Below are 25,759 nucleotides of genomic sequence, written 5' to 3' on the forward strand. Positions count from 1 at the left end.
ATTTCATTTTTATTTTGTTACAGAAGGAGATAATTTAGCAAAATAATTAAGATAACAGGCTCTGGAATAAGATGCATCTGTGTTCAAATAGTGACTCTGCTACCTACCACCTGGGGGACCTAATTACGTCACCCCACCATACTAAGCCTCAGATTCCTCAACTGTAAATTGAGGGGAAATGCAAGAACCTGCTTTGTAGGCTTATGGTGAAGAGTCAAGATGCTTTCCACATACAGTTGGTCGAGTCCATTGTCGTTGGATATGTGACTATAATAAACTGGTGTTTGGAGCTGGGGGCATGGAAAGAACATCCACATGTCTTTTACTTAGAGAAAGTTGGGAGGAATGCAACTTGTGTCAGGAAAATTTCAAGCAGCCCCCTTACATGTCATTCTGGCTTCTCACACATCTGATTCCCGAGTCGGCTCCATTTGAATGGCATCTTCGTGGACACTTGTGGGCACACCTGTAAACCTGATGTTGATTCTGAATGACCTTGGGGACGCTTCTCAGATAATTAGTGAAAGGCTCTGTGATTCTGTTTAATGAAAGCGTTGTTTTGTTTGTTTAAATGATGCAGAATAAGCTGCATTCATCTAAGTGTGAGTGATGGAAGCGCTGGTAGCTTGAGCAGCAGCACAGTCTGGCACTGTCAGGAAGGCATCCAGGTAACTGCCTGGGAGAAATAATAGGTACACGAAAACAAATGTGTACATGGTGACTGGCTGTAGTGTTTGCAAATCAGCGAACTCACAGATTCCCTCCTATACTGCTTTGTTTTGCAATTTAGAGCCAAGAACTTGGCACATCCCAGGCTGCCAGTCTTGTTGCTGGCAGAGAAATAAAGCACTGAAGAGTCAGGCATTTAAAGCTGGTTAAATCCATGAAAACGGGAGGTGGTTTGTCAGGACCTCTCTCTCCCAGCACCTGTTATTAACGTCTCATTCTGATGAACATGATGGGCACAAGCGGGAAAGACCACACTTCAGGAGAAATAAAAGGGTGAAATGATGCCTTTTCCTGCACCTCGGAGATCTCCCTGTTAATTGCATCACAACTTAGCCCAGGTCACTGTTAACCTCAGGACAACTGCTTGGGGAGAATGTTGTGATCTGTGTGAGGCTCATGGGAGTAACATATTCCAATCAGTTAGCATCTCCATTAAGTAGAACACGCCTTGAACCACAACGGTTTAGCTCATGAAGCCAGGAAGAATAAAGTATCCTGAAAGCAGGTCAGATGTTATAACGCTAAACTAACGTCTGGTGAACTTCCAGAAGACAGTGGGGTCGAAATCAGCACAAACTCCTCCCTTTGGAAAGTCAATAACTTATTACAGAAAACGTGCCAACGTGCAACAATTTAAAAAATTACGGACTGATCATTATTAATAGCAAACGTGGAGTGCTAAAAGCCAGGTGCTTGTGGCCTGCTGGTCAACCAGTGAGACTTCTCTCTACAGCAGCTCTAGGCTGCCGGTGTTTTGCTTCGAACTAAACAAGCGGCCAGGTGTCCTCACCTTCTCTGGCTTAGGAGTTGGGAACCTGTGGTTCTTAGTTTGACATCTTTCAGCCCACAGGTATAATTGCTTTCATCAGAAACCCACAGGATTATCCTCTTCCCCGTTTCTGTGAGCTGTAGGAGTTGACCCTTTCAAGATTTAAGAACTAGAGCAGTTGAACAGTTGAAAGGGTAGCAATAACTTCCTGTGATGATTCTGCTTTGAGTTACAATTCTTGACAAGCGAATACTTTGAATGAGTGAATTAATGTATATTTGTTTTCTTTGTCACGGTTTCCCCAAGTTTTCATCCATTTCTCAGCTTCCCCCCTCCCCCGCAGTCGCTCCATCTTTATTGCCTCCTCTAGACTCTTCTGTGTATTTAAACTTTTCTCACCCTTCTTGGCCTTCCAGGCCCACCTCCTGAGACATATGGCATCGTCTTGGGTGCAGAATCCTGGGCTCTTGCTCTGAGTTCTGTGCTGTTGCCTCTTGGAACAAGTCCCTTCCCCTCAGGTTTCTCTCTGCCCAGTGGCCGGCTCTGGTTCTTCTCCATTATAACAAGAGATTTTTGATACTTCCTTTTCTTCCCCAAGCTCCTAGTTCTTAAACTAGTTATATATTTAGAACGTCTTATCATTTGGTCATTTTCTGTGTTTGTAGTTCTTAATTTGTAAACCCGGTAAATGGAACTTTTAAATTCTCTGGGAAAAGACGTAAATTTGTATTTAGTTCTCTGTGGCCTTTGATTGTATTTTTCCTATAGTTTATGATCCTCATTAGAGAAATGGTTTCCCATTACTTGCCCCAGGGGATTTACTGAGTGGGTGGGCTGTGTCCCTTCTGAAATGTTGCCTTAGGACTTGGACCCTGTTTGTGCCAGTGAGACTCACAATCCAAACCACCCCCAGAACAGGAGACCTTGATGCTGGTGCTGATACCTGCATTAGTCTGAACAACACGTGGGCTGGTTAATTCACATCCACAGTTTATTTTAAAATGTATGCTAGACATTTGTTTTAGCCTCTTGTCTTGCTGAGTCCTTGAAAGACTTCAGAACGTTATAGTTTTCAGTTTTCACTCTCTCCTTCCCTTGACCTACTGGGTGTCGGAGGTGCCAACAGTGACTAAAACCATGTAAAGGCAATTAACGGGAGAGGATAAGGACATACTATTCGTAAGATGGAATGCTGGCTCTTGGCGCTCCAAGCTGTGTGGAGAGAAGGACTGGGCATTATCCCCATAAACTCCTTTTCATTCTCCAGCTTCTGTCATTCAGAGTCCACTATAATGCGAAGAGAGAAGTCACTTTTAGTTATTTCAATTTAGATGATCTGCAGCTATATCCATCTTACTGTCATCCCCATACCCTACGTGAGATGGGAGTAGTCAGTGATTTTCCAGGCTCGGTGGAATAGGAAACTTTGAGGCCACCCTTGTATCCCAAGGAGGTTGACTCCTGCCCCGATGTACCTTGGAGAGCACTCCTTGGTGAAGGATGGTGGATTGACTTGATAAGCACCAGAGACAAAGGGAACTTGTTCTCCTATACCTGGAGTGAGATCACCTCACTCACCTGACAAGGTCCCTTACACTAAGAATTTTGGCCAAAGTACCAGATAGCTTAAGGAACTTTCAATTCCATTCAAAGAAACCCAAAAAACAGTCACTGGGAGAAAAACGACCAGCCATCTAATTCATTCTCCTAGCTCCAGGCTGATGTTTGAATGAAGATGATGAAATTTTCATCTTGTGTCTCCTGGTGCCTCCAGCCTCAGTTTTGCTGGCAGAGCCTCTATAAAAAGAGTTGAATTGCTGTAGAGGAGAAAGCAAAAGTCATTATCCAAATCAAAAGTGTCTTCCGCTTTTCCTACCAGTTGTCTTGAACCTTCCAAACAGACCCTCAGCCTTCTCCAGACCATGAAAGCATTCCCTGTATTTTAGGGGACGGCCCAGTGTTAAACCCAATTTGGATTCAGGAAATGTGGCCACCATATTTATGACTTTCAGTTAAGGAAGTTGGAAACTGAAAATTGAAACTGTCATGTTCAGTCCCTGAAACTCCTTCAAACCAAGTCAACTCTAAATGGAAAACAGCTGTGCTTCAATTTAATGAAATGCTTCAAACCTCTTGAAGTGAGTGTGATAAGGTGAGGTCTCCACACACTTCAAAGATTTTCCCGTGCCGAAAAGCTTGACTTCCCTCACCTCTCTGTCCCCCTACATGTCTCTGCATCTCCTGCGAGGATCCTTACTGGGCTGTGGCCATTGTTACTTTGCTGAGAGGGCAGTCTGCTTTGAATAGCACCCTTCAAAGTAAATTACATTTCCACAATGGTTTTTAAATGCAAATGTGGAAGCCAGAGGTTAGTGGCCACCTTGCAGGGTACCACTCTGCTCCAGCTATGCCTTTCCTACCTAGACTTTGTCCCGGGAGTGGCCCGCCTGGGCTGGACTCCAAGTGGCCCATATTCGGGGAGCCGCCTGCAGTGCCCTTCTCCGTCGGGTCCGCCTACTGGCCAGGCTGCTGCTGGGCCCTCATCATGTCCACAGCATAGGTTGAAAGGCTGTACTCACTCATTCCTCACTGGAGAATATATACAGTAAGGTTCAGGGCCAGATGACTGAGGCCAGTTGCTGCTTCTCTGCTGCCTGTGCAGTTCAAGAGACATGGGTAAAAAACGTTTTCTTCATTTCATAGCCACAGGCCAGGTTTCTCAGCATGAAACCAGAAACGCCATGGCAACCTGCAAATTTTAGCTTTGCCTTGCATCTCCGTAGGGTAACGTGCACCCTGGTCTCAGAAGCATGACCACAGAGTTACTGAAAATATTATTCAACAGAGTTGAAGTGGCAGTGTCATCTTATTTCTAGCTTGGAAGGCCGGCTGCAGAGCAGGGGCTGGTAGCTCTGCTTTTAAAAGAGGGTGAATAGGGTGTTAGCTCACCTGCTGGTGGGAGTTCTACTTTTCCTAGGTGTTCTTAAAATACCTTTGCAGGAGCTGCGTTTTAAATGTGAATCCAAAATGTAAAGTCCACACACCTTACCCTCAGGTGCTTAACACAGAACTTGGAAATCTTAGTAACTAAGGCGGAAGTTGCTCTTCTCCTACTGGAGATGACTTCATCAGTGGAGTTAGATGTTATTGTATAGAAGCAGTCTAGAGGGGTTATGAATCACCGTTAAGATACTGTTGTTTCAGGAACATCAGAAGTTACTGTCCCGAGTTTTTATAACCACTTTCAACTCTCTTCAGTGTAGGAGTGGCTTATTCGTTGTCACCTTATGGGTCAACCCTTGCTAGTTAGCTCACCACTCCCGCGTTTTCTAGTACCTGGGAGAGGTTGTCTGCCGTAGGACCACGTCACATTGGCCTCTCTGGAGTCATTCGTACACTGACTCACCGAATCGGCAGAGTCTACTCTGTGCCCCAGGCACTGTTCCTGGAGTCAGGGAGATGGTGGCCAACATGATGGACAAGGTCCGGACCTCATGGAGCTTCTGTTCCTGAGAGGGGAGGAGGCTTGAATGTTAATGTCAGGGAGTAGTGGATGTCCTGCAGAATGCTACAGCAGAGCAAAGGAGTAGTTCAGGGAGCGGGAGTAGGGCTTCACGGGAGACGTGCTATGTTAGAGGGCACTGAAGACAGCTGAAGGGAGTGACGTTTGGCAGATTCTTGAATATACTGAGGGCACCATTCATATGAAGATCTGGGGAGGTGCACTCCAGGCTGGGGGAACAGTAAGCACAAAGGTCCTGAGACAGGAACAAGTTTGGTGTGTTAGGGGAGTGAGCAGCAAGGAGGTCCTGGGGGCTTGAGTGGAGCGAAAAAGGCAAATAGTGGTGGGAGATGGGTTCAGAGAGGCAGGCAGGACACATAGGACTTTTTTTTTCCTTAGGTCGCGCCCCGGGGCTTACAGGATTTTAGTTCCCCAACCAGGGATGGAACCCATGCTCCCTGCAGTGGAAGCGCGGAGTCCTAGTCACTGGACCACCGGGGAATTCCTTAGGACTTTTTTGTCCCAGCTATTAAACAAATAAATATAGAATAAATAAAACAAGCCATAAAATAAGTAATAAGGGGTGTAATGTCCAGCATGGTGACTGTCATTAATAATACTGTATTGAATACTTGAAAGTTGCTGAGAGAGATCTTAAAAGTTCTCATGACAAGAAAAAAATTTTGTAACTATGTGTGGTGATGGATGTTAACTAGACTTATTGTGGTGATTATTTCATAATATATACAAATATTGAATCATGTACACCTGAAACTAATATAATGTTACATATCAATTACATCTCAATTAAAAAATATATATATATGGTGGGGGATCAGTTAGATATACACATGCAACAAAAGGGAAGCTGGACTGTACCTCATTCCTTACTCAGAAGTCAATTTTAATTGGAATATCCTTTAAATGAGTAATTAGAACACTAATGCTTCTAGAAGAAGAATATAGAATATAGATATTCTTCACAATATAGAAGAATAGCTTCATGACTTCAGCATAAGGAGATATTTCTTAAACAGGATACAAAAACAGTAACCATAAGGGAAAAAGTTGATAAGTTACATTACTTTAAGAATTTCTGTTCATCAAGACACCAAGAGAGTGAAAAGGCAAATCTTAAGATCTTATTTGTGAAGCATAAGCCAACAAAGGGCTCACATCCAGGCTATATAAAGAACTACAAATCAGTAAGAAAAGGCAACTGAACAGAAGAATGAGCAAGAGACTGAAATAAGAACTTCACATGAAATAAATATCTGAATGGCCAATAAACATATGAAATGTACTCAAGAGCATTACTAATTAGGGAAATGCAAATTAAATTCACAATGAGATGCCCCCATTTATCCACCAGAATGGCAAAAACTAAAAAGATGGAAAAGACTGAGTGTTGACAGGATGTGAAGCAACTAGTTTCTAAAACATTGCTGGTAAGAGTGCAAATTGGTACAACCAATTTGGGAAATGATCTGGCATTATCTATTAAAGCTGAACATGTCTTAGTTTTAACAGAATTACTCTAGATGACTGGGTGGCTTAAGAACAACAGAAACTTATTTCTGATAGTTCTGGAGGCTGGGAAGTCAAGATCAAGGTGCTTGCTGGCAGATTTGGTGTCTGGTATGGGCCTGCTTCTGGTTTATAGATGGCCATCTTCTCCCTATACCCTCACATGACAGGTGAGGTGAGGGAGCTCTTCTGGGATCTCTCTTATAAGGGGTCTCTCTTATAAGGGCACCAATCCCGGTCATGACGGACCTACCCTCATGACCTAATCACTCCCAAAGGCTCCACCTCCACATACCATCACATTGGAGGCTGGGTTTCAACATATGAATTTTGGGGAGACATAAACATTCAGTCTATAGCACAAATCCATACCTGATGACCCAGCAATACCATTCCTAGGTACATACCTAGAGAATGTTCAATAGCATTCATAATAGCTACAGAGTAGAAACAACCAAATGTGCATCGTAATGAAAACAGTGACTATATTGAGGCATATGAAATATTATACAGTAATACAGATGAGTGAGTTATGGTTACATGTAAAAATGGATGATTCTCACAAACTTGAGCAAAAGAAGTCAAGGACTAAAAAAAACACGTTTTATAATTCCATTTCTATAAACTTCTTAAAATGGCGAGATGAATGATAGTGTTTACGGATGGATGTTTATGTGATAAAACTATACAGAAAAATAAGGAAGAGTTATAAATGGATATCAGTTACATTTCTGGGTGTCAGAGTGGGTACTGATAAGAAGGGACACAAATGGGTCTTCAAGGGTACTGGCGAAGTAGATAAAATCTACTTATTTTATTTAATTTATTTATTTTTGGCTGTGTTGGGTCTTGCTGCACGCGGGCTTTCTCTAGTTGTGGCGAGCGGGGGCTACTCTTCATTGCAGTGCGCAGGTTTCTCATTGCGGTGGCTTCTCTTGTTGCGGAGCACGGGCTCTAGGCTCATGGGCTCAGTAGTTGTGACTTGCAGGCTGAGTAGCTGTGGCGCATGGGCTTAGGTGCCCCGCAGCATGTGGGATCTTCCTGGATCAGGGCTCGAACCTGTGTCCCCTGCATTGGCAGGTGGATTCTTAACCACTGCGCCACCAGGGTAGCCCTTAATTTATGATAATTCATTGAGCTGTACATCTGTTTTGTGTTCTTCACTGTGTATCTTATACTTCACAATAAAAAGGATTTAAGATGAACTTAAACAGGTTCAAGCTTATCCCTGTGACAAAGTCATTTCCTCTCCCTTGATAATTACTAGTAACTGACATTTGTTGAGGGGTATTCTGAGCCAGGAGCTGTATTAAGTATTTTATATACATTATCTCTGATTGCAATAATCCTGTAAGTTAGCTACTTTTATTATCCCCATTTTACAGATAAGGAAACTGAGGCTTGGATGGGTGAGGTAACTTGCCAAGGGTCACACGGCTACTAAATGGCAGCCCACCCCTGTCCTCCCCGGAAGCCTGGCGCTTAACTGCTGCGTGTTCTCCTCTCCACACATGCATCATCCTGCTGCTACATCTTTAGGGCAACCTCCAAATCCCGCACGGCATCTGTCCCAGTGCCATTGTACAGTATAAGCTTTCAATAAACGTTGAGTGAATAATGAATAAAAGCCCCATTCTTTTCATCCACTTCCTCTCATGTACTGGGTGCGGTAGCACAAGGTTTTCTTGCCTGGGCGAAGTTCCTGAGGTTTCAGGCAGAGAAAAAATAACAGGAAAGCCTCCTGCTTGTGGCTGATGCTAGTTTTGCTCACCGGGGTCTGTCAGACAAATTCCCTGCTTCCTTTTTTACTTTCCTGAGCTCCAAGACATCTGTCTCACTACATCGTGTTCCTCCACGGCCTGCCACTCAGGAGGCGGAGATGGAGACGCAGCCGGGCTGTGTGCCCACCCGCTGCTTCCGCCTCCGGAGGGGGTTCCAGGTGCAGCCCTTCCACAGGCCCCAGGTGGGCCAGGAGGGTGCAGGGCGCAGAGCCCAGCCATTCTAAATAAAACTCCCAGTCCCACGTCGCTGCTGGTTTCCCAGGGTCTTCTGAGGCAAAAAAGACTTGGTTGGGAAGGAAAGTAACTGTTGATCTGGAACTTTCAGGCCCTGTTCAGTGGCGGTTTGTCACTGGCTTTGAAGCTGGAGCTGCTCGCTAATGCAGTTGTGTGCAAAGCAGCTGCGTGGGGCTCCAGGAAATATCACCAGCTCAGCCTTTGCCACCTGCCTTCCCTGTGTGCTCTTTTCCTGGTTTTCGAAGATTAAAAATCAACAACAACAACAAAAGAGGAAATCAAAATTTGAGAACTCTACACATATTTTCCTGGATGATTTTGACCACAATCTCAAGCTGTCCAAAACAGCTAATTATTTACAATTTCCTCACCCACCCCTCACCTCTCCCAAACTGGCTCCTCCTCTTGGCTTTTGACACCTACCCACATACCCACCTTATGCTCCCATCACCAGGAACTGAAATCTAGGGGTCCCTGGACTCCTTCCTCACCCACCTTTGCCCACCCACACCCACCCATGAGTACCGTCCATTTGGACCTGACAGTCTTTTAGAGCCAGGAGAACTTGGGCCAATCCTTTGTTTTATAGACAACTTGAAGCCACATAAATAATGTCCTTAGAGTGAGGATTACTAGGCACTAAAAAGGTTACATGTGGTCTATAATGTCCATCAGGAGAATCTCTATAAATCTGTAGAGGGTGATGTAAGAGGGTCAAAGTCTCTTCCAGGTCTTTTTTCCCATAATTTCTCCCTCTAGCTTGTCATAAATGATGTTTGCTGTGACCTACCTAAGCATGAATACCCTTCTTTACTGATAGAACCTTGAGTTTGTGCAAGTATCAGCCTTTCAGGGGAAACTAGCCTTTCCTACCCAGCCCCAGGGATGAATCTTGATTAACTTAAGGCAATCACTTTCCTTGACAGTGATTGGTTTAGGAATGGACATGTGACGTAATTCTTGCCAATGGAGTGTGAGGGAAGTTTCTTGGGTGCTTCTGGGAAACTTAAAAAGCAACACTAGTGAGGCTGGGTCATATTTCCCCTGATGGCCTTTGGTGGTGTTTTGTGAGTATATGAGGCCTGGAGTTTTGGTGCCTACATTATAGTCACGGAGTGATGGGCCTGAGGGCAGAAACCAAGACATGGGGGTAGCCGAGGCAAAACATGAGTAGAGGCCAGGCATCAGCTGAACTGCTCTATCATTGGACTTCCTGTCCAAAGAGGTGGTATATTTATGCATTTCACTTATGTGGTTGAATTGGGGTTGCTGTTACTTGAAGCTGAGAACCTCCTAACTGATCCCTCTACGTTTGACAAAGATGCAGTCTTCTCTCCCACTCCCTGTTCTCCTTCCATCATTAAGGCACCAATTTCAGGCTAGCTTTCTTCTTAGGAGGGGTTGGGATTTTAATAAAATCCTTATAATCTGTCACCTGAGTCTCCTCACCAAATGCTTGGTGAAGGTTAGACTTTGAATCTCTGGTCGTGGAATAGAACAGTGTTAAATGAAGTCCCCAGTCAGGTCCATCAAAATCAAATGGAAAGTAGCCAAAGTCTCTTAATTGACCTTTCTCCAAAGAAAATATACAAATGGCCAATAAACGAATGAAAAGACAGCATTGCCAATTGTTAGGGAAACACCAGTCAAAACCATAGTGAGATATCACTTCATACGCACTAGGAAGGCTGTGATCAAAAAGAATGACATAAACAAGTATTGGTGAGGATGTGAAGTAATTAGAATTCTCATACACTGCTGGTCAGAGTGAAATGGTGCAGCTGCTTTGGAAGAGTCTGGAAGTTCCTCAGATGGTTAAACATAGAATTGCTATATGACCCAGCAACTCCACCCCTAGGAATATACCCAACAGAAATGAAAACATAGGCCCCCTATAAACACTTGTACATGAATGTTCATAGCAACAATATTCATAATAGCCAAAAAGGAGGAACAACCCAAGTGCCCATCAACTGATGAATGAATAACCAACAACAACAGCAAAATGTGGCCTATCCATATAATGGATTATTATTTGATAATAAAAAGGAATGAAGTCCTGATGCTTGCTACCATGTGGATGAGCCTGAAAAATATTAATCGAAGTGAAAGGAGCCAGTCACACAAAAATGACATATTGTGTGATTCCATTTATATGAAATGACCAGAACAGGCAAATCCAGAGAGACAGAAAGTGGATTAGAGGTTGTCGGGGGCCAGGTGTTAGGGAAGATGAGGCGTGACTGCTAAAAGGTATGAAGAAAACATTCAAAAATTAGATTGTGGTAATAGTTGTGCAACTCTGAATATACTAACAGCCATCGAACTGTATGCTTTAAATGGGTGAATTTTATGATATGTGAATTACATCTCAATAAAGATGTTTTAAAAAGAAATCCAGGGCTTCGCTGGTGGCACAGTGGTTAAGAATCGACCTGCCAATGCAGGGGACAAGGGTTCGAGCCCTGGTCCGGGAAGATCCCACATGCCGCGGAGCAACTAAGCCCGCGAGCCACAACTACTGATCCTGCGTGCCTAGAGCCTGTGCTCCGCAATAAGAGAGCCACCACAATGAGAAGCCTGCGCACCGCAACGAAGACCCGACGTGGCCATAAATAAATAAATAAATAAATATCTTTAAAAAGGTAAGGGTATAGGCAAAAACAATTTCTCTATAGAATAATAGTAAATCTGATTTATGTGCATCTAAAAATGATCACTTGGGGTGTTTAAATTATAGACTCCCTGGCATCACCTGAGAATTACAGATTGTACCGTCTTCTTGGGATGCATAGCTCCCCAGAGATGCTAAAGTTGGGCAACCAAGAGATCAGTGGAGCATTCTGGCCTCCAGAATAATGGTTCCCAACTAGTGGAAGATGTTTATTTGCGTAAAGGATGCTGAGTGTTTCATACATAACCATAACACAGTGCATGATGAATATACAGTTATGGCAGAGTTTTACAGTCAGACATACCTTATCTTGAGTCCTGGCTCTGTTAACCTGAAAGCCGTGTGAACTCTGGAAAGTTACTTAAACCTCTTCAAGTGTGTTTTATAATTTGTAAAATGGGGATAAAAATATAACTTCCATGGGGCTGATGTAATAACAAGTTTAAAGAATCTGTGGTGCTTCTTTACAGTGTCTGGCACCTAATAAGCTTTTCTCTGAGTGGCATGGAGTTGATCTATTCTGAAGTCCATCCTTATATCAGTTGAAATCTTAGGAAAACACTACATTGGAAGAGCATTAGCTCAAGGGCACTGAGAAATACCTTTATTGAACTGCTAGCCATAGGGTGAAGTCCATAGCACATAAACCCCATGAGAGTAAGGCTCCATTTTTGGCTCCATGCTGTGTTATCAGTGTCTGGAGGGTAGTGGTTCTTACATATTTGTAGAGATCCAGAGCTTTTCAATAATTATTGTGAGTTAATGTTCCCTGAGTCCCTTGCCATAATATGAGCAAGAGCATTTGCCTGATTGCAGACACCTGGTGTCTTAGTCAGCCTGGCTGCTATAACAAAATATCATTGGCTTAAACAACAGTTATTTATTTCTCACAGCTCTGGAAACTGGGAAGTCCAAGACCAAGGCGCTGACTGATTCAGTTCCTAGTGAGAACTCTTACTGGCTGGAAGACAGCTGCTTTCTTGCTGTGTCCTCACAACTGTGTCCCTTCCTTAAAAGCCACTAATCCCATTATAAGGGCCCCACCATCCTGCCCTCATCTAACCTTCCAAAGGTCACATTGGGGGTTAGGGCTTCAACATATGAATTTGGAGGGGACATAATTCAGTCCATAGCACCTGGCATTTTTCATCCAGCCCCAGCTCACCAGCAAGTATCTGATGCTTCCAACCCCACCTCCATCAGCTACACCTGCCTGAGATCTTTCTGCTTCTGCCCACTCGTCCTCCTGTGAGTATCCTTGACTCCACACTACTCCCCACAGCTTTGGCCAGCTTTTCTTCATATTATGGGATCTGTTGCTGTTGACCAGCTGCTCAGCTGACCCACATCGTCAGCTATGAAGCCACAGTAGGCAACATTTGTAGAGCCTCGTGTCAGTCCTGACAAATCTTTATGTTCTCAAAACTCCTGTGAATGTCACCCAGGAGAATGCCAGCAGACACAGAAATATCTTTGAAAAAGAAGGTTTTTGCTCCCATCATGGTAGGACCAAGGTCTCTGTTAGACGAGTTGGCGTGCTCTGCTTTGACGGGCTGAGCTAATGGCTCCAAATTGCACAGCCTTTTCCACTGGCACATCCCCATCTCATTTGCTGTAGATTATTGCCATGAGCCAGCGTCAACACTTGTATCTCCTAGGTCTCTGCTCCTTGTCTCTGCCAGTGGTGTTTGTTCACAGGCATTGTTTTCTAACATGCCTTGCTGGGTGATCGCTTGCCTGGGTTTCTAACCTCTCCCTCCACAGATTGTTTGCTTTCTCTCCTAGAGCTATGTGTTTCCTGCACCTCCCAAATCAGTATCATCTGTGAATTCAAAACACCCCTTGTTCCTGGAGGCGAGGCGAGAGGCCACATGGCCTGGCTGTCTTCTTGGTCCAGAGGCTCCTACCCAGCTAAGACCTTTTTCAACCCATTATGTCTTCATCATGGTCCGAGGGGTTGTCTAACCAACCACTTACATCCTAATCCATTTCTTTATTATTGATACTTTATTTCACTGACGTTATCACAGGGCCTGGCAGAATGTAAATACTCAAGTGAAAAGTAGTTCTACTAACCAACTAGTAGTCAATATGAAACTATCATTATTGCCAAACTGAGGGATTCCAGTCAAAAGCAAGACTTGACATTTCAGTTGGCCTATTCAGTTTCAAAATGGGGTTACACCAATTTCATTAATTTAAAAAAAAAACAACACAGCTTTGTTGAAATATAATTCACATACCACACAACTCACCCCTCGCAAATGTACATTTCGGTGTCTTTAGTGTATTCACAGGGTCATTCAACCATCACCACAATCTAATTTTAGTGCATTTTCATCACCCCAAAAAGAAACCCTATGGCCATTAGCAATCACTCCCTATCCACACTTCCCCCCTGGCCCCCGCCCACATCCTCAGCCCCAGGAAACCACTAATCTACTTTCTTTCTCTTTAGGTTTGCTTATTCTGGAAGTTTCATGTAAATGGAATCATCTTTTGTGACTGGCTTCTTTCAGCACTATGTTTTCAAGGTTCACCCATGTTGTAGCATGTGTCAGAACTTCATTCCTTTTTATTATCAAACAACATTCCATTATATGAATGTACCACATTTTATTGATGAAGATTTGGGTGGTTTCCATTTTTTGGCTGTTAGGAAAAATACTGCTATGAGCATTGGTGTGTAAGCTTTTGTGCAGACTTTCATTTCCACTTCTCTTGGGTGTATAATTAGGAGTGGAACTGCTAGGTCATAGGGTACCTAAGATTTGGGGGAACTGGCAAACTTCTTTCCAAAGTGGCTGGGCCATTTTACGCTCCCACCAGCAGTACATAAGGGTTCTAATTTTTCCGTATCCTCATCAATACTTACTATCTTTTTGAGCACATCCATCCTAGTGAGTGTGAGGTGATACATTTACATTTTCTTGATGACCAACAGGATCTTTTTGTGTGTTTATCAGCCAGTTTTATATCTTCTTTGGAGATGTATCTTTTCAGGTCCTTTGTCCATTTAAAACATTGGCTTGCTTGTCTTTTTGTTGTAAGAGTTCTTTATATATTCTGGAAACAAATCCCTTATGAGATGCATGGTTTGCCCATATTTTCTCCCATTCTGTGGATTGTCTTTTCACTTACTCGATATGTCATTTGTAGCACAAACACTTTCTTAATTTTTAGGAAGTCCAATGCATTTCTAAATCATTATTTTTTTCTTTTGTTGCTTGTGGTTTGGGAGTCAGATCTAAGAAACCATCGCCTAAATCAAGGTCATGAAAATTTACTCCTATGTTTTCTTCTAAGAGTTTTATAGTTTTAGCTTTTACATTTAGGTCTAGGGTCCATTTTAAGTTAATTTTTGTGTACGGGGTGAGGAAGTCTAATTTCATTCTTTGACAGGTGTAATCTTTTTTTGGAACAGTGGAAAATAACTCAGACCCACTTTCTAGCCTTGTGCTGTAAGGCTGCAACCCATGCCCTACCCATACCTACCTCCCAGGGCACCTGGGGATGAAGGAAATGGTGCCTCAGATGCCATTTTGGAAAAGATGAGCATGGAAAGCATGAAGCTTTCCTTGAAGCCAAAGAACCAACAGACTGTGGAACCAGCTTTGGATTTGAACTGGCAGCATCTCTTTTGCAGCTGCCCACTGCTCTCCTGGTTGTTAAATTGGGAGCAACATGACACTGGGGGACACCTCAGGCTTTGTAAAGTGCCGAATGTTAAGTGTCTTCGTGTTCCTGCCCTTGGCAGAGCCCTGCCTGGAGGAAAGAAATAAGGCCCAGTGCTTACCAAGCCTAGACACCATTCTGGGTGTTTTACCTGTGTTCACGCCAGTGAGTGAACCTGTGAGCATGGCTTTACGAGTCCTTGGCTGTGGGCATCAATGCCAGCCCTGTTCTGCTGGCTCCTCCCTGAAAGGGCAGAGGGTAGGGACAGCAGGGGAGGAATGGGGAGCCAGGGGGAGCAGGAACAGGGAAGGGAGTCCATCAGAGGGAGAAGGTGGCATGTGGGGTAAAGGAGCATCTTACGGCAAAGTGGAGGTAGAAGAAAAGATACTCACAGGGGAGCGCTGCACCTGCCCTGCTCCTCCCCTACGCAGCATCAGCAGGTTGCCCACGCACACCTGGGCTCAAGGAGGCACCTTCTCTGCCAGGGCTGCCCAAAGGCTGTGTGTGTGCGTGCGTTGGGGGGACGTCTTGATGTCGTCCTCATGTTGTCTCTCTTTGTGGACTAAGTCCTGCTCTTCGTTCTGCCTCCCCTGGGTTCTCTGGTCTTTGCCCTTCTTCTGGGTCTCTAGTCCGCCCAGGGACACACAGAGGTCAGACCTGGGGCCTCAGCGCTGCTCCATCCAGAAATCTGCGTTTCTAAAACCTACATTTCCATGCCTACACAGTCACTCTCGGTTTTAAAAAACCTCCTATTGAGTTCTCTCTGGTCCTGGTGGACCACACGTTGACCTTTACCCCTCTGTTCCCTGGGTGCTCCAGCGTCCACCCTTCTTCCTAAATCTTTAGCTGTTGGATGGCAGATTATTTTAAATTATTTGTTTTGAATTACTTTATAAATGATACTTATCTGGAAACTCAGAAAGTACAGAAAATATGAGAGAAAATGAAAACAAAAAGCAATCGATGTTTGGTTTACTAATCCTGTGAGTGAAAATACACTTACACATAAACAGTGACATGAGTTAATACTTTAAAGAGACTTAGCTGAAGTATTTTTAGTGACAAGTTTTAAGAGAGGATTTAAACGTGCTTGTTTGACAATGATTGTACGTTTAATTCCTTTCAATTCAGTAATCCTTTATGTCTGGCATATTGTTCTCTCCCCTGTTCTCTTAGCCACTGACATTTCTACATCCTGCATCACCTTCTCTCTAGACCAAGATGCTGCTATTAGTTGTGCTGTCAAATGAAAACGTTTTTCATTGACTGAAAAATTAGTTGTGTTGTCAAATGCTGAATTAAATGCATGCCAGCTTCTTTATTGCAGGACTTTTCAGAGCCTTTAAGTGCTAACATAATTTCCTAGGAAGGAAAGACTGTACGTAGCATTGCCCAAACTTGACTTGTAGAACAGCCCCACACTTAAAATAAAAAGGATGTTTTAACATCTTGCTAGGAGTTAGGGTTCCCTGGAACCCCATTTTGGAAGCACCTCTTTACATCAAGCCATCCAGGTTTTCACCTGGCTTACTTCACACCCTGAAGCCAATAGCACAGGATTCCAAGGCATGGGCTGAGTTGAGAAGTAGCTTGTAGCTAACCCTGATTTCTGTGTGAAGCAAACCTAGGATGAAATAGAACACTGGACATGGAATAGAACACAGGGCTTCATGTCTTGGTGTTGCCACTCAAAAACCATGTGAATTTGGTTAATCACAGCTGAGGTTGTTTCCTTGCCTGCAAACCGGGGATAAGATCTGCCTCTCAGGGTTGTTGTAAAGAATAAATGACATTTAACTAAGCTGAAAGAGCTTAGTTAAATGTAAATGCTGTAGACAAGTAATTTTAAGGTGTTTATTAGTATAGGAACCAACCCAAAAATTGTAACCTTATTAATACTGTGTTTTATCAACTTGGCTCATGCCTGGTGCTCCAGAACCCACAGGCCTCTCTTACCTGGCAGACAGCATCCTTGCTCTACAAGACCTCCTGGAGAGACACACAGAAGCACCTGCTCTGCTCTGCCCAGCCCCTCCCCAGCCCACCGTGGGGATCCACTCCTTTCGTGTTGCAAGTCCTACTGCACAAGGATGCCCAACTCCTGGGTCCTGAGAACTGAGCTCCGCCTGTCCTGGAGGGTAAGAAGCGGTCAGGCACCAGGAAGCCATTGCTTCCCTCCCCACTGCCACTCCATCAACAGGTCCTCACTGAGCTGAGGCTCCAAAGGAAAAGAGCACAATAGCAAACACCCAGAGCTAGAAATTGGAGGCGCACCACCTGCCAAGGGTCCTCTCTCCATGCGGTGGGACCCGGCATGAGCCACCAACTTCAGAGGGTCTCTTTCTTCTTCTGGTAAAATATCTGGCAGGCTGACCTTGTGAGAGTTTTGCAGATAAGAAAGAAAAAGGATGTCAAGCCCCTAGCCCCCAGGGAGCTTGCATATTAGTGTGGGAGAAAAGACAGACACTCTAAATGAGAGCAAGTGACTTTCTTATGATGAAGTAGCTGCCATGAGACAGAATGAGCCACGCACACACAGCTGTGGGCTGCTTCAAGTGACCGTGACCGAGGAACTCAACTGGTCATGGTGTGATGGTATCTCAGCTGGGGCGGCCATAACAAAATACCACAGACCGGGGGTGCTTAAACTACAGACATTTATTTTCTCACAGTTTCTGCACTTTCTCACAGTGGAGGCTGGAAATCAGAGATCAGGTGCCAGCATGGACGAGTTCTGGTGAGGACTCCCTTCCTGGCTTGCAGATGGCCACCTTCTCACTGTGTCCTCACATGGCCTTTCCTGGGTGCATGCATGTGTGGAGAGAGAGCTCGCTGGTATCTCTTCTTCCAAGGCCACCAATCCTATCAGGTTAGAACCCTACCCTTATGACCTCATTTACCCTTAATTACCTCCGAATACAATCACCTTGGGGTTAGGGCTTCAGCTTATGCACTTGGGAAGACACAGTTCATTCCAGAACAAATGGTAATGAGGTCAAGGCTGTGCACTGGGTTCCCAGGGGGGTCAGCTGACTCACCCTGGTTCTAGGCACAGGTCCTACCTGGGTCTGCTCACGGTGTAGGGGGGTGGATGCAATGCAGACCATGTTCACCACTGGAATGGCAAAATGTGAGACCCCCTAAATGGAGTCCAGTTTTACTCCTTCCTTTGAAGGATGAGGAAATCACGGCTCCCAAAAATGAAGTGATAAGTACTCTCAAGGTCCCACAGTCCAAATCCTGACTCCCTCAGGGATTCACATTTTAAAAATGTGATTTCTGGAATAATCATGCTCATTTAAGCCACCTTGAACACATACAGGGCTGTGTATTTCCTGTATCCCAGGCAGATGTTCCCACTTGCTCTTGCTTAATGTCAGACCATTGTCAATAGATTTTTAGCAGCCCCATGATTAACTCTTGAGGCAGGTAACCCAGAGCCCAAACTACTCTATTTCTACCACTTTCCATTTAGAAACTTCTGGAGCCTCCAAGGAAACCCTAGGGCTCCTGGAACACAAGCAGGAATCACTTACTCTAGTCCAGGATCCTTATTTGAGAGACCGTCAGGCCCAGAGGACAGTGGCTTGCCCAGAGTTATACAGGAAGGACAGGAAGTTATCGCCAAGCCTGGAACAGAACCAAGGGCTCCACTCAAAGCCTTGAGCTTCTTTCAGTCCAGAAGACCCAAAGCTCAACCCAGTGTCAGAATCACATGGGTGTTTAAAACATTGGGCTGGCCAAAAAGTGCCTTCGGTTTTTAAGTAAAAATAAAAGACACAGTTTTCATTTTCACCAAGAACTTTATTGAACAATGTATTCATCCTTTTATTCCACTACCTTCTGCCATTTTTCAGGCAACTTCATAATTCCATCTTCCCCAAACTTTTTATCTTTTTGAGCAAAGAACTGTTCCAGGTGCCTTTTACAGTCTTCCAGGGAATTGAAATTTTTTCCATTAAGAGAATATTGTAAGACCGAAATAAATGGAAATCAAACGTGCAATGGCTGGTGAATATGGCAGATGAATCAGAACTTCCCAGCCAAGCTGTACCTGTTTTTGCCTGGTCATCAAAGAAACATGCGGGGGCTTCCCTGGTGGTGCAGTGGTTGAGAATCCGCCTGCCGATGCAGGGGACACGGGTTTGTGCCCCGGTCTGGGAAGATCCCACATGCCGCGGAGCGGCTGGGCCCGTGAACCATGGCTGCTGAGCCTGCGCGTCCAGAGCACACGCTTTTCGTCAAGTGCTGCTTTCTGTTGGTCTGATTGGGAGCAGTACTTGTTGGAATTAATTGTTTGGTTTTCCGGAAGGGGCTCATAATAGAGGACTCCCTTCCAATCCACCATATATACAACATCACCTTCTTTGGATGAAGACCGGCATTTGGTGTGGTTGGTGGTGGTTCATTTCGCTTATCCCACAATCTCTTTCATTTCACATTGCTGTACAGTATCCACTTTGCATCGCCTGTCACAATTTGTTCTAAAAACTGAATGTTTTATTACGTTTATGTAGAGAATCGCATGCGGAAATACAGTCAAGATGGGTTTTTTTGTTTGTTTGGTTTTGGTTTTTTTTTTTGCGGTACGCGGGTCTCTCACTGCTGTGGCCTCTCCCGTTGCGGAGCACAGGCTCCGGACGCGCAGACCCAGTGGCCATGGCTCACGGGCCCAGCCACTCCACGGCATGTGGGATCTTCCTGGACCGGGGCACAAACCCGTGTCCCCTGCATCGGCAGGCGGACTCTCAACCACTGCACCACCAGGGAAGCCCTGGGTTTTTTTCACTTAACTTATGTGGAACCCAAACATCAAAGTGATGAACATAACCAAGCTGGTGCAAATGATTTCAGTGCTTGATTTGGGTATTTTGAGTCTGTCGGCTATCTCCTGCGTGGTGTAACGTTGATTGTTCTCAATTAACATCTCGATTTGATCGCTGTCCGCTTCAGCTGGTCTACCCGACCACAGAGCATCATCCAGCGAGGAACCTCCAGCACGAAACTTCGCACACCACTTTTGACATGTTTGATCATGTCACAGCACCTTCTGCATGCACTGCACAAATCATTTTTTGAGTTTCAGTTGCATTTTTACCTTCTTTGAAATAATAAAGCATAATATGCTGAAAATGTTGCTTTTTTCCTTCCATCTTCAATCTTAAAATGGATCCCCCAAAATTCACTAATTTTGATAAGTCTTTTTTAAAATGCACATTGATGACAGCTGTCACATACAATCTAACAAAATTGTTTCGGATGAAGTTAAAGACAACTAAGTATTACTAGAGCTATCTTACGGAGAAAACCGAATGAACCTTTTGGCCAGCCCAATAGATGTTTTTCCAGGTACTTCTCCAAAGAATTCAGATTGGTGGGTCTCGAGTGGGGCCCTGGCATGGGGATTTTTAGGAAACACCAACTGGCTGATGGGGCTGATTTCACTATAAGCAGGGACATATGTTCAGGGTGGGAAGCAGCTTTATCAAAGGCAGGGATGTGAGTCCCTGAGGCTTTCAGGCCAAGCTGTCATTGACTTTGCAGATCCCTGTAGCACCAAGAGCTCTATTCTTATCTCTACCAAAGAACTAAATGGTGATTCCCAGAGCTATAGGTTGTGTCTGTTCCTGTAGCATCACTTGTTAGGCTCATCCAGAACGTGCCGAGCGCATGCCTATAGGTGGGTTCTGTTACGTAAACAGTAACAGGTGCAGACAGGCGGTCCTGCTAATGACCACCATCTGGACGAATAGACTTTAAAAAAACCCCAAAAACGTATGTGGTGGAATTTTCCCCTCTTTGTTTTCTTATTTCTGGTGGCTTAAATATTGTGTTTGGTTTAAATACAGACATGATCCGACCACAAATATTATGGGCAGAAAAGCCAACACAGCAGACTCCGTGGAGAGACTGTCGGTTTCAGGTAAGACATAAAAATAGTGCGTGCTGCGTCTGCAGGTGTGCCTGGCTCTTCCTGGCATGTGTCACCTTGCTCCTCCAGAGGACGCCTCTGGGGAGTTGGTTTACTACCATTTTAGAGAGAAGTAATCGGAGGGGAAGAGGTAAGTCAGCTCCAAGTCACAGATAATCGGTGACAGAGTAGAGATGAAAGTGTGGATGGCATGTCTTAGCAGCAGCCAGGTCTAGCTTTGGTTCCTGGTCCCTGGAGGTGGGGCAGAGGAAGACTGAGTCCACGGCCCCTGGGACACAAGAACCGGGAATGGAACTCCAGTCAAGTGCTTGTTTTTGTTACGATGATGAATAGGACCATCTGAAAGGTAATCATCTGTGTAAAGTACATTTCAGTCTTGGGCCAGGTCCTCCTGACCCCTGGATATTAGCTGTTGCTACCTCCATGGTAATAGGGGGGAGACAGTGTTGAACTCAGCTCTCAGGGCGCCCCTGGGGACAGGTGTCTCTGATCAGCTGGCCCCTTCACTATTTGGGAAGATGAGATTTCAATCCTGAAGATCCGGTCTTCACAGATTGTCACGGTTTGCATTTTATTTCTGGGGGCTGTGCACCTGGCCTTTGCCTAGGTCACCCACATGCTTTCCCCACTCTAGAAGCGAGTGGAGGTGGGCCTGACCCAGTCAGGAGGTGAGAACATGGCAGCCCTCTTTCCTATAGCTTGGGAATCAGAATCAGGGCTGGGGCGGCCCAGGGAGGGCGCTGGCAATTCCATTTTGACCTGTTAAGCCCTAGAGGACTCAGAGGTGAAAAAGACAAGGTCCCCTCCCTGTCCCAAAATTCATGGGATAATGCCAGGCAGAGGGACACAAGGGCTGGGTCTGCTCAAGCGGGGTTCTGTGGGAGCACAGAGGGAGGAGAGACCCAATTTGCCGCAGAGGGACACAGCTGGGGTAAGCTGGCCTCTCCAGGCTTCTAGAATCAGATTCTGCTACATCTGAAACATGGCAAGCCCAGGTTCCTTACAGAATCTCTTTAATGTATTTTATGTCTTCATGATTCTTGGAGGATCATGAGATGGCATAAAGGTATTGTGCTGGTCAGCTGCTTTGAGTCTCTTTGCTTCTGTGAGCAGCATTGGTGCTAGGCCAAGGAAGCCACTTATGAAAGTGAGAACGTCTCTTCTGCCACTGGTCTCTTTTGAGTGAAGGCACTGGGGTCCTTGTTAAAGGGACAGTGTTGCTTGCTGATCTTATTGGTTGTAACACCTTAGTTCCAGTTAGCAAAGTGGATTTGCTGCTTCCCTTCCAGGGCCCTGGAGGGTGGGACTTGGGGCAGGTCCTGTTTTCGTGAGTTGTGAGACGGAGGGAGGGCACCAGGAAGGTGACCTCACCTGGGTGCCCGTTCCTGAGGTAGAGGGGAAGTTCGCTTGAGGATGCCCGGCAGTGCTTAGGTGGGGCTGCAGGAGCCCACACACCTTGCCAGTAATGCCCAGCGTCCACCCTTGGGGTGTTTGTACCTGCTTGCGTGTGGCCTGTAGGGCAGAACCCGCGCACATGGCTCACCCACCGGCCTCCCTTGCCTCACCTGTCTCAGTTGCCATCAGCTCTGGCTTTTCTCATGTGACTAAAATCCTCCTCCCTGCAGCTGTCTTCTTCTTAGTCTGGATTCTCTCCCTTACACGTGGGAGAAGGGGTGCCTGTGTTGAGCCCCCAAGGTGTTCTGGGGTCTTCACTTGTAAAACTTAAGTGGTTTTACCACTTAACGTCAGTAATGTGTAGATTTTACATATTGGTGAATTACTTCTGACTAACAAATGTGGAAAGCTAGGCAGTTGAAAGAAGAGGCATTTTTAAATGAGTGAGGATGCCATTGTCTGTTGAGCTGGGGTTATAACAGGCAGAAAGGAATGAGTTGGTTAGTTCACTGGGACAGGAAGGATTCTGGGCTAACCCCCGTCTGAGTGTTCCCGTGAAGAAGGCCAAGGGACAAGCCACAGCACCCCCTGGTGGACCTCACAGTGACATGCCATCCCATTAAATGTCCACAGTAGGGATGGCCAGCATGGAGTCATCCCCAGTCCCTCTCCTGGTCCCCTGAGACAAGAAACATTCCTTTCCAAAGGACAAGTCAGAGTTAGGAATGTGGTAGGTGGCTGTAGAATACTCCAGAGTTGAGTGGCACCCCCTGACGCACCATGGGTGCCGGGTAAAGGGGGTGTATAGTGAAGAAAGGAAGCTTACCCAAAGAAAGGTCTAAATTTTGCCCTCAGCTACTGGGAAGTGATCACAAGGCCCTTAGAATGTCGCACTTGATAAGAGTGTCTTTCTTTTACCTGGGGACCTTGAGCCTCCCAGGACAATGTGGTTTACGATGGGGGCTTTGGGCCATGTGGTATCCACTCTGCCTCCAGAGGGGTCAGCCATGATGGCAGTTAGCCATGGAGCCCAGTGGAAACTCTGCACACCAAGGCTCAGGTGGGCATCCCTGGTGGGCAGTGCTCTGTGCATATGTGACACATCGTTGTTGGGAGCAGTTAACGCTATTCACAACTCCGTGGAAGCTCTGCATGTGGAACTTTCCTCGACTCGGCGCTATGCACCTTTTCCCTTTGCTGATTTTAATCTGCATTCTTCAGCTGTAATAAACCATAACTGTGAGTATTACAGCTTTCAGTGAGTTCTATGAGTTCTTCTAGTAAATTATTGAACCTCAGGGTGGTCTTGGGACACCCATACCCCCAGACTTTGCAGTTGGTAATTATACAGTAGAGTAGAATCCTTTACTATATGAGTCTTTTTAAACACTGGCTATGTGACTGAGCTAACTGACCACAGACAGACAGGTTGAACATAAACAAAAAAAAAAATCAAGAAAAAAGTGCTAGAGACACAGGCTCTTAGAGGCAGATGTCACAGCAGTGATACTTGGCTATGGGCCCAGCTCACTGTGTGATGGGCTTCAAGTGTGGATACAAACTGAGATAGCTGAGCTCTCACTGAAATGCTTTCTGGTGCCAGGATGAAGAGAAATCCCAAGTCAGTATCCAAGGTTAAAGTGTAATTGTGGACCCCAGTGACTGTGCTCCATTCTTGCCAGAGGGGACCTCTGATTTCTAGGGTTAAATGAGCATAGCATCTGGGTGGATTAGGGATGGAAAGGTGGGTTGGTAACAGGAAGGAGAGGAAGAAACAGATGAAGAGTCAGAAGATGGAGATTTGGATCCTAATATTGTTATGGGCTGGTCACGACTTTGGGAAGGTCATTGATGTCGCTGGATCTTTGCCCCATTTGGCATCTTGCAGGCAGGCATTCCTATGTTTTTTAGGAAGATGGAGCTAGATTCAGGGAAGGTAATGAAAGAGAATGTACATTTGTGTACTTTCTCTGTCAGGGGCTGGGTTGGGGCTTGACTTACTATATTAATCAGGGATCTTCATAGAAACAGAACCAGTAGTACACACACACACACACACACACACACACACACGCATACCATTTATCTATATATATGTATAGCTATAGCTATATCTGTATCTATCTAGAGAGAGAGAGATTTTAAGGAACTGGCTCATATGATTGCAGGGGCTGGCAAGTCTGAAATGTGTAGGGAAGGCCAGCAGGCTGGAAACTCAGGGAAGAGTTGATGCTGCTGTCTTGAGTCTGAATTCCTTAACAGACTAGAAAACGCAGGCACATTTTGTGTGTTGCAGTCTTGAGGAGAACTTCAGAAAATCTTAGTCTTTGCTCTCAAGGCCTTCAACTGATTGGATGAGACCCACCCACATATGGCAGGTGATCTGCTTTACCCAAAGTCTACTGAGTTAAATATCAATCACACCTGAAAAATAGCTTTCCAGCAACATCTAGACTGATGTTCACCCAAGCAACTGGGCACCACAGCCTAGCCAAGGCAATACGTAAAATTAACCATCAACGCATTTAATGCTCACAGCAACAGTGCAAAGTAGGCAGCAAGAACAGTGCTGGGCCTGGGCCTAACATGTTTCTGGCTCCATCTTCACATGTTACCATGTTGTATCTGGTAAATAATCCCTAAGATCTGCCAGCTGGGACATTTACACTCTTTGTAAACCAAACAACAGACTCCATTTTTCCTACTGTTCCCTCCCCCAAAAAGGGCTGCTGGTGCTAACACCCCCCAACCCCTTTTTTTTTTTTCTAACAAGGTAATGGTCTACTAGGAGCCTGGAAAGCTTATTAGTAGCCAAAGATTTGTCCTTATGTCCAGACTGTGATACTTACCAGCTACCTCTTAACCTCTAGGTTTGAATCTCCACTGAATGGTTCAGGGAAGGCATCCGTTCATTCAACCAAACTGACAAAACCTTTCCGACATACCAGGCATTATGATAAGGACCAGGGCTGGAATATAGCCAAGACACAGACCTGTTTGTGTCTCTCAGTCTAGCTGATGTGGAGAAGATTATCATAAGATGAGCAAATGTTTGGAAAGTGCTTTTGATGTTGTAAAATGCTGGCTCTAAGTTTCTGCACGCTCACTGTAGTCACTGAATGTCCAGACTTCCCGTGACCCTATGAAAATGGTAGAGTTGACTTAATTGTCAGCATGGTAGTGACTAAACATGGCCAACATTCTGAGTACTTATTTGCATAAAAGTATAAGAAGTTATCAGTTTCACTTGTAAAATCTCCAGAACCTCATAAGAAATGCTAATGAAAGATCTAAGCTGAAGCTCGACAGTGAGCTTCCCCAAAGAGAGGGAAGAATGAATGGAAATGAAGAGTGCCATTATGCAGGACTGATTTTTTCAAATGCCAGATGTTAATAATTAAACTTTCATTAATGGATAAAAAGAATGAAATAATGCCATTTGCATCAACATGCATGGACCTGGAGATTATCATACTAAGTGAAGTAAGTCAGACAGAGAAAGACAAATATTATATGATGTCGCTTATATGTGGAATCTAAA

At 44.9% G+C, this 25,759-nt stretch overlaps 1 protein-coding gene across 1 annotated transcript in view; it reads left to right on the forward strand.

Annotated features, from left to right (window-relative positions):
* The window catches only part of CHCHD3 (coiled-coil-helix-coiled-coil-helix domain containing 3), a 316,341-nt gene extending 295,509 nt beyond the window's left edge, over positions 1 to 20,832 (forward strand). Inside the window, exons 8-10 of the transcript XR_016394280.1 lie at positions 16,828 to 17,029; positions 17,583 to 17,760; positions 20,741 to 20,832. The gene's annotated coding sequence lies outside the window, so the exon portion shown is untranslated. The remainder of the gene's footprint in view (positions 1 to 16,827; positions 17,030 to 17,582; positions 17,761 to 20,740) is intronic.
* Positions 20,833 to 25,759: the final 4,927 nt, after the last annotated feature.

The sequence above is a fragment of the Delphinapterus leucas genome, chromosome 9, assembly GCF_059928025.1.
Source record: "Delphinapterus leucas isolate spDelLeu-1000000601 "Yukka" chromosome 9, BTC_Dleu_Yukka2, whole genome shotgun sequence".
Taxonomy (NCBI): Eukaryota; Metazoa; Chordata; class Mammalia; order Artiodactyla; family Monodontidae; genus Delphinapterus; species Delphinapterus leucas.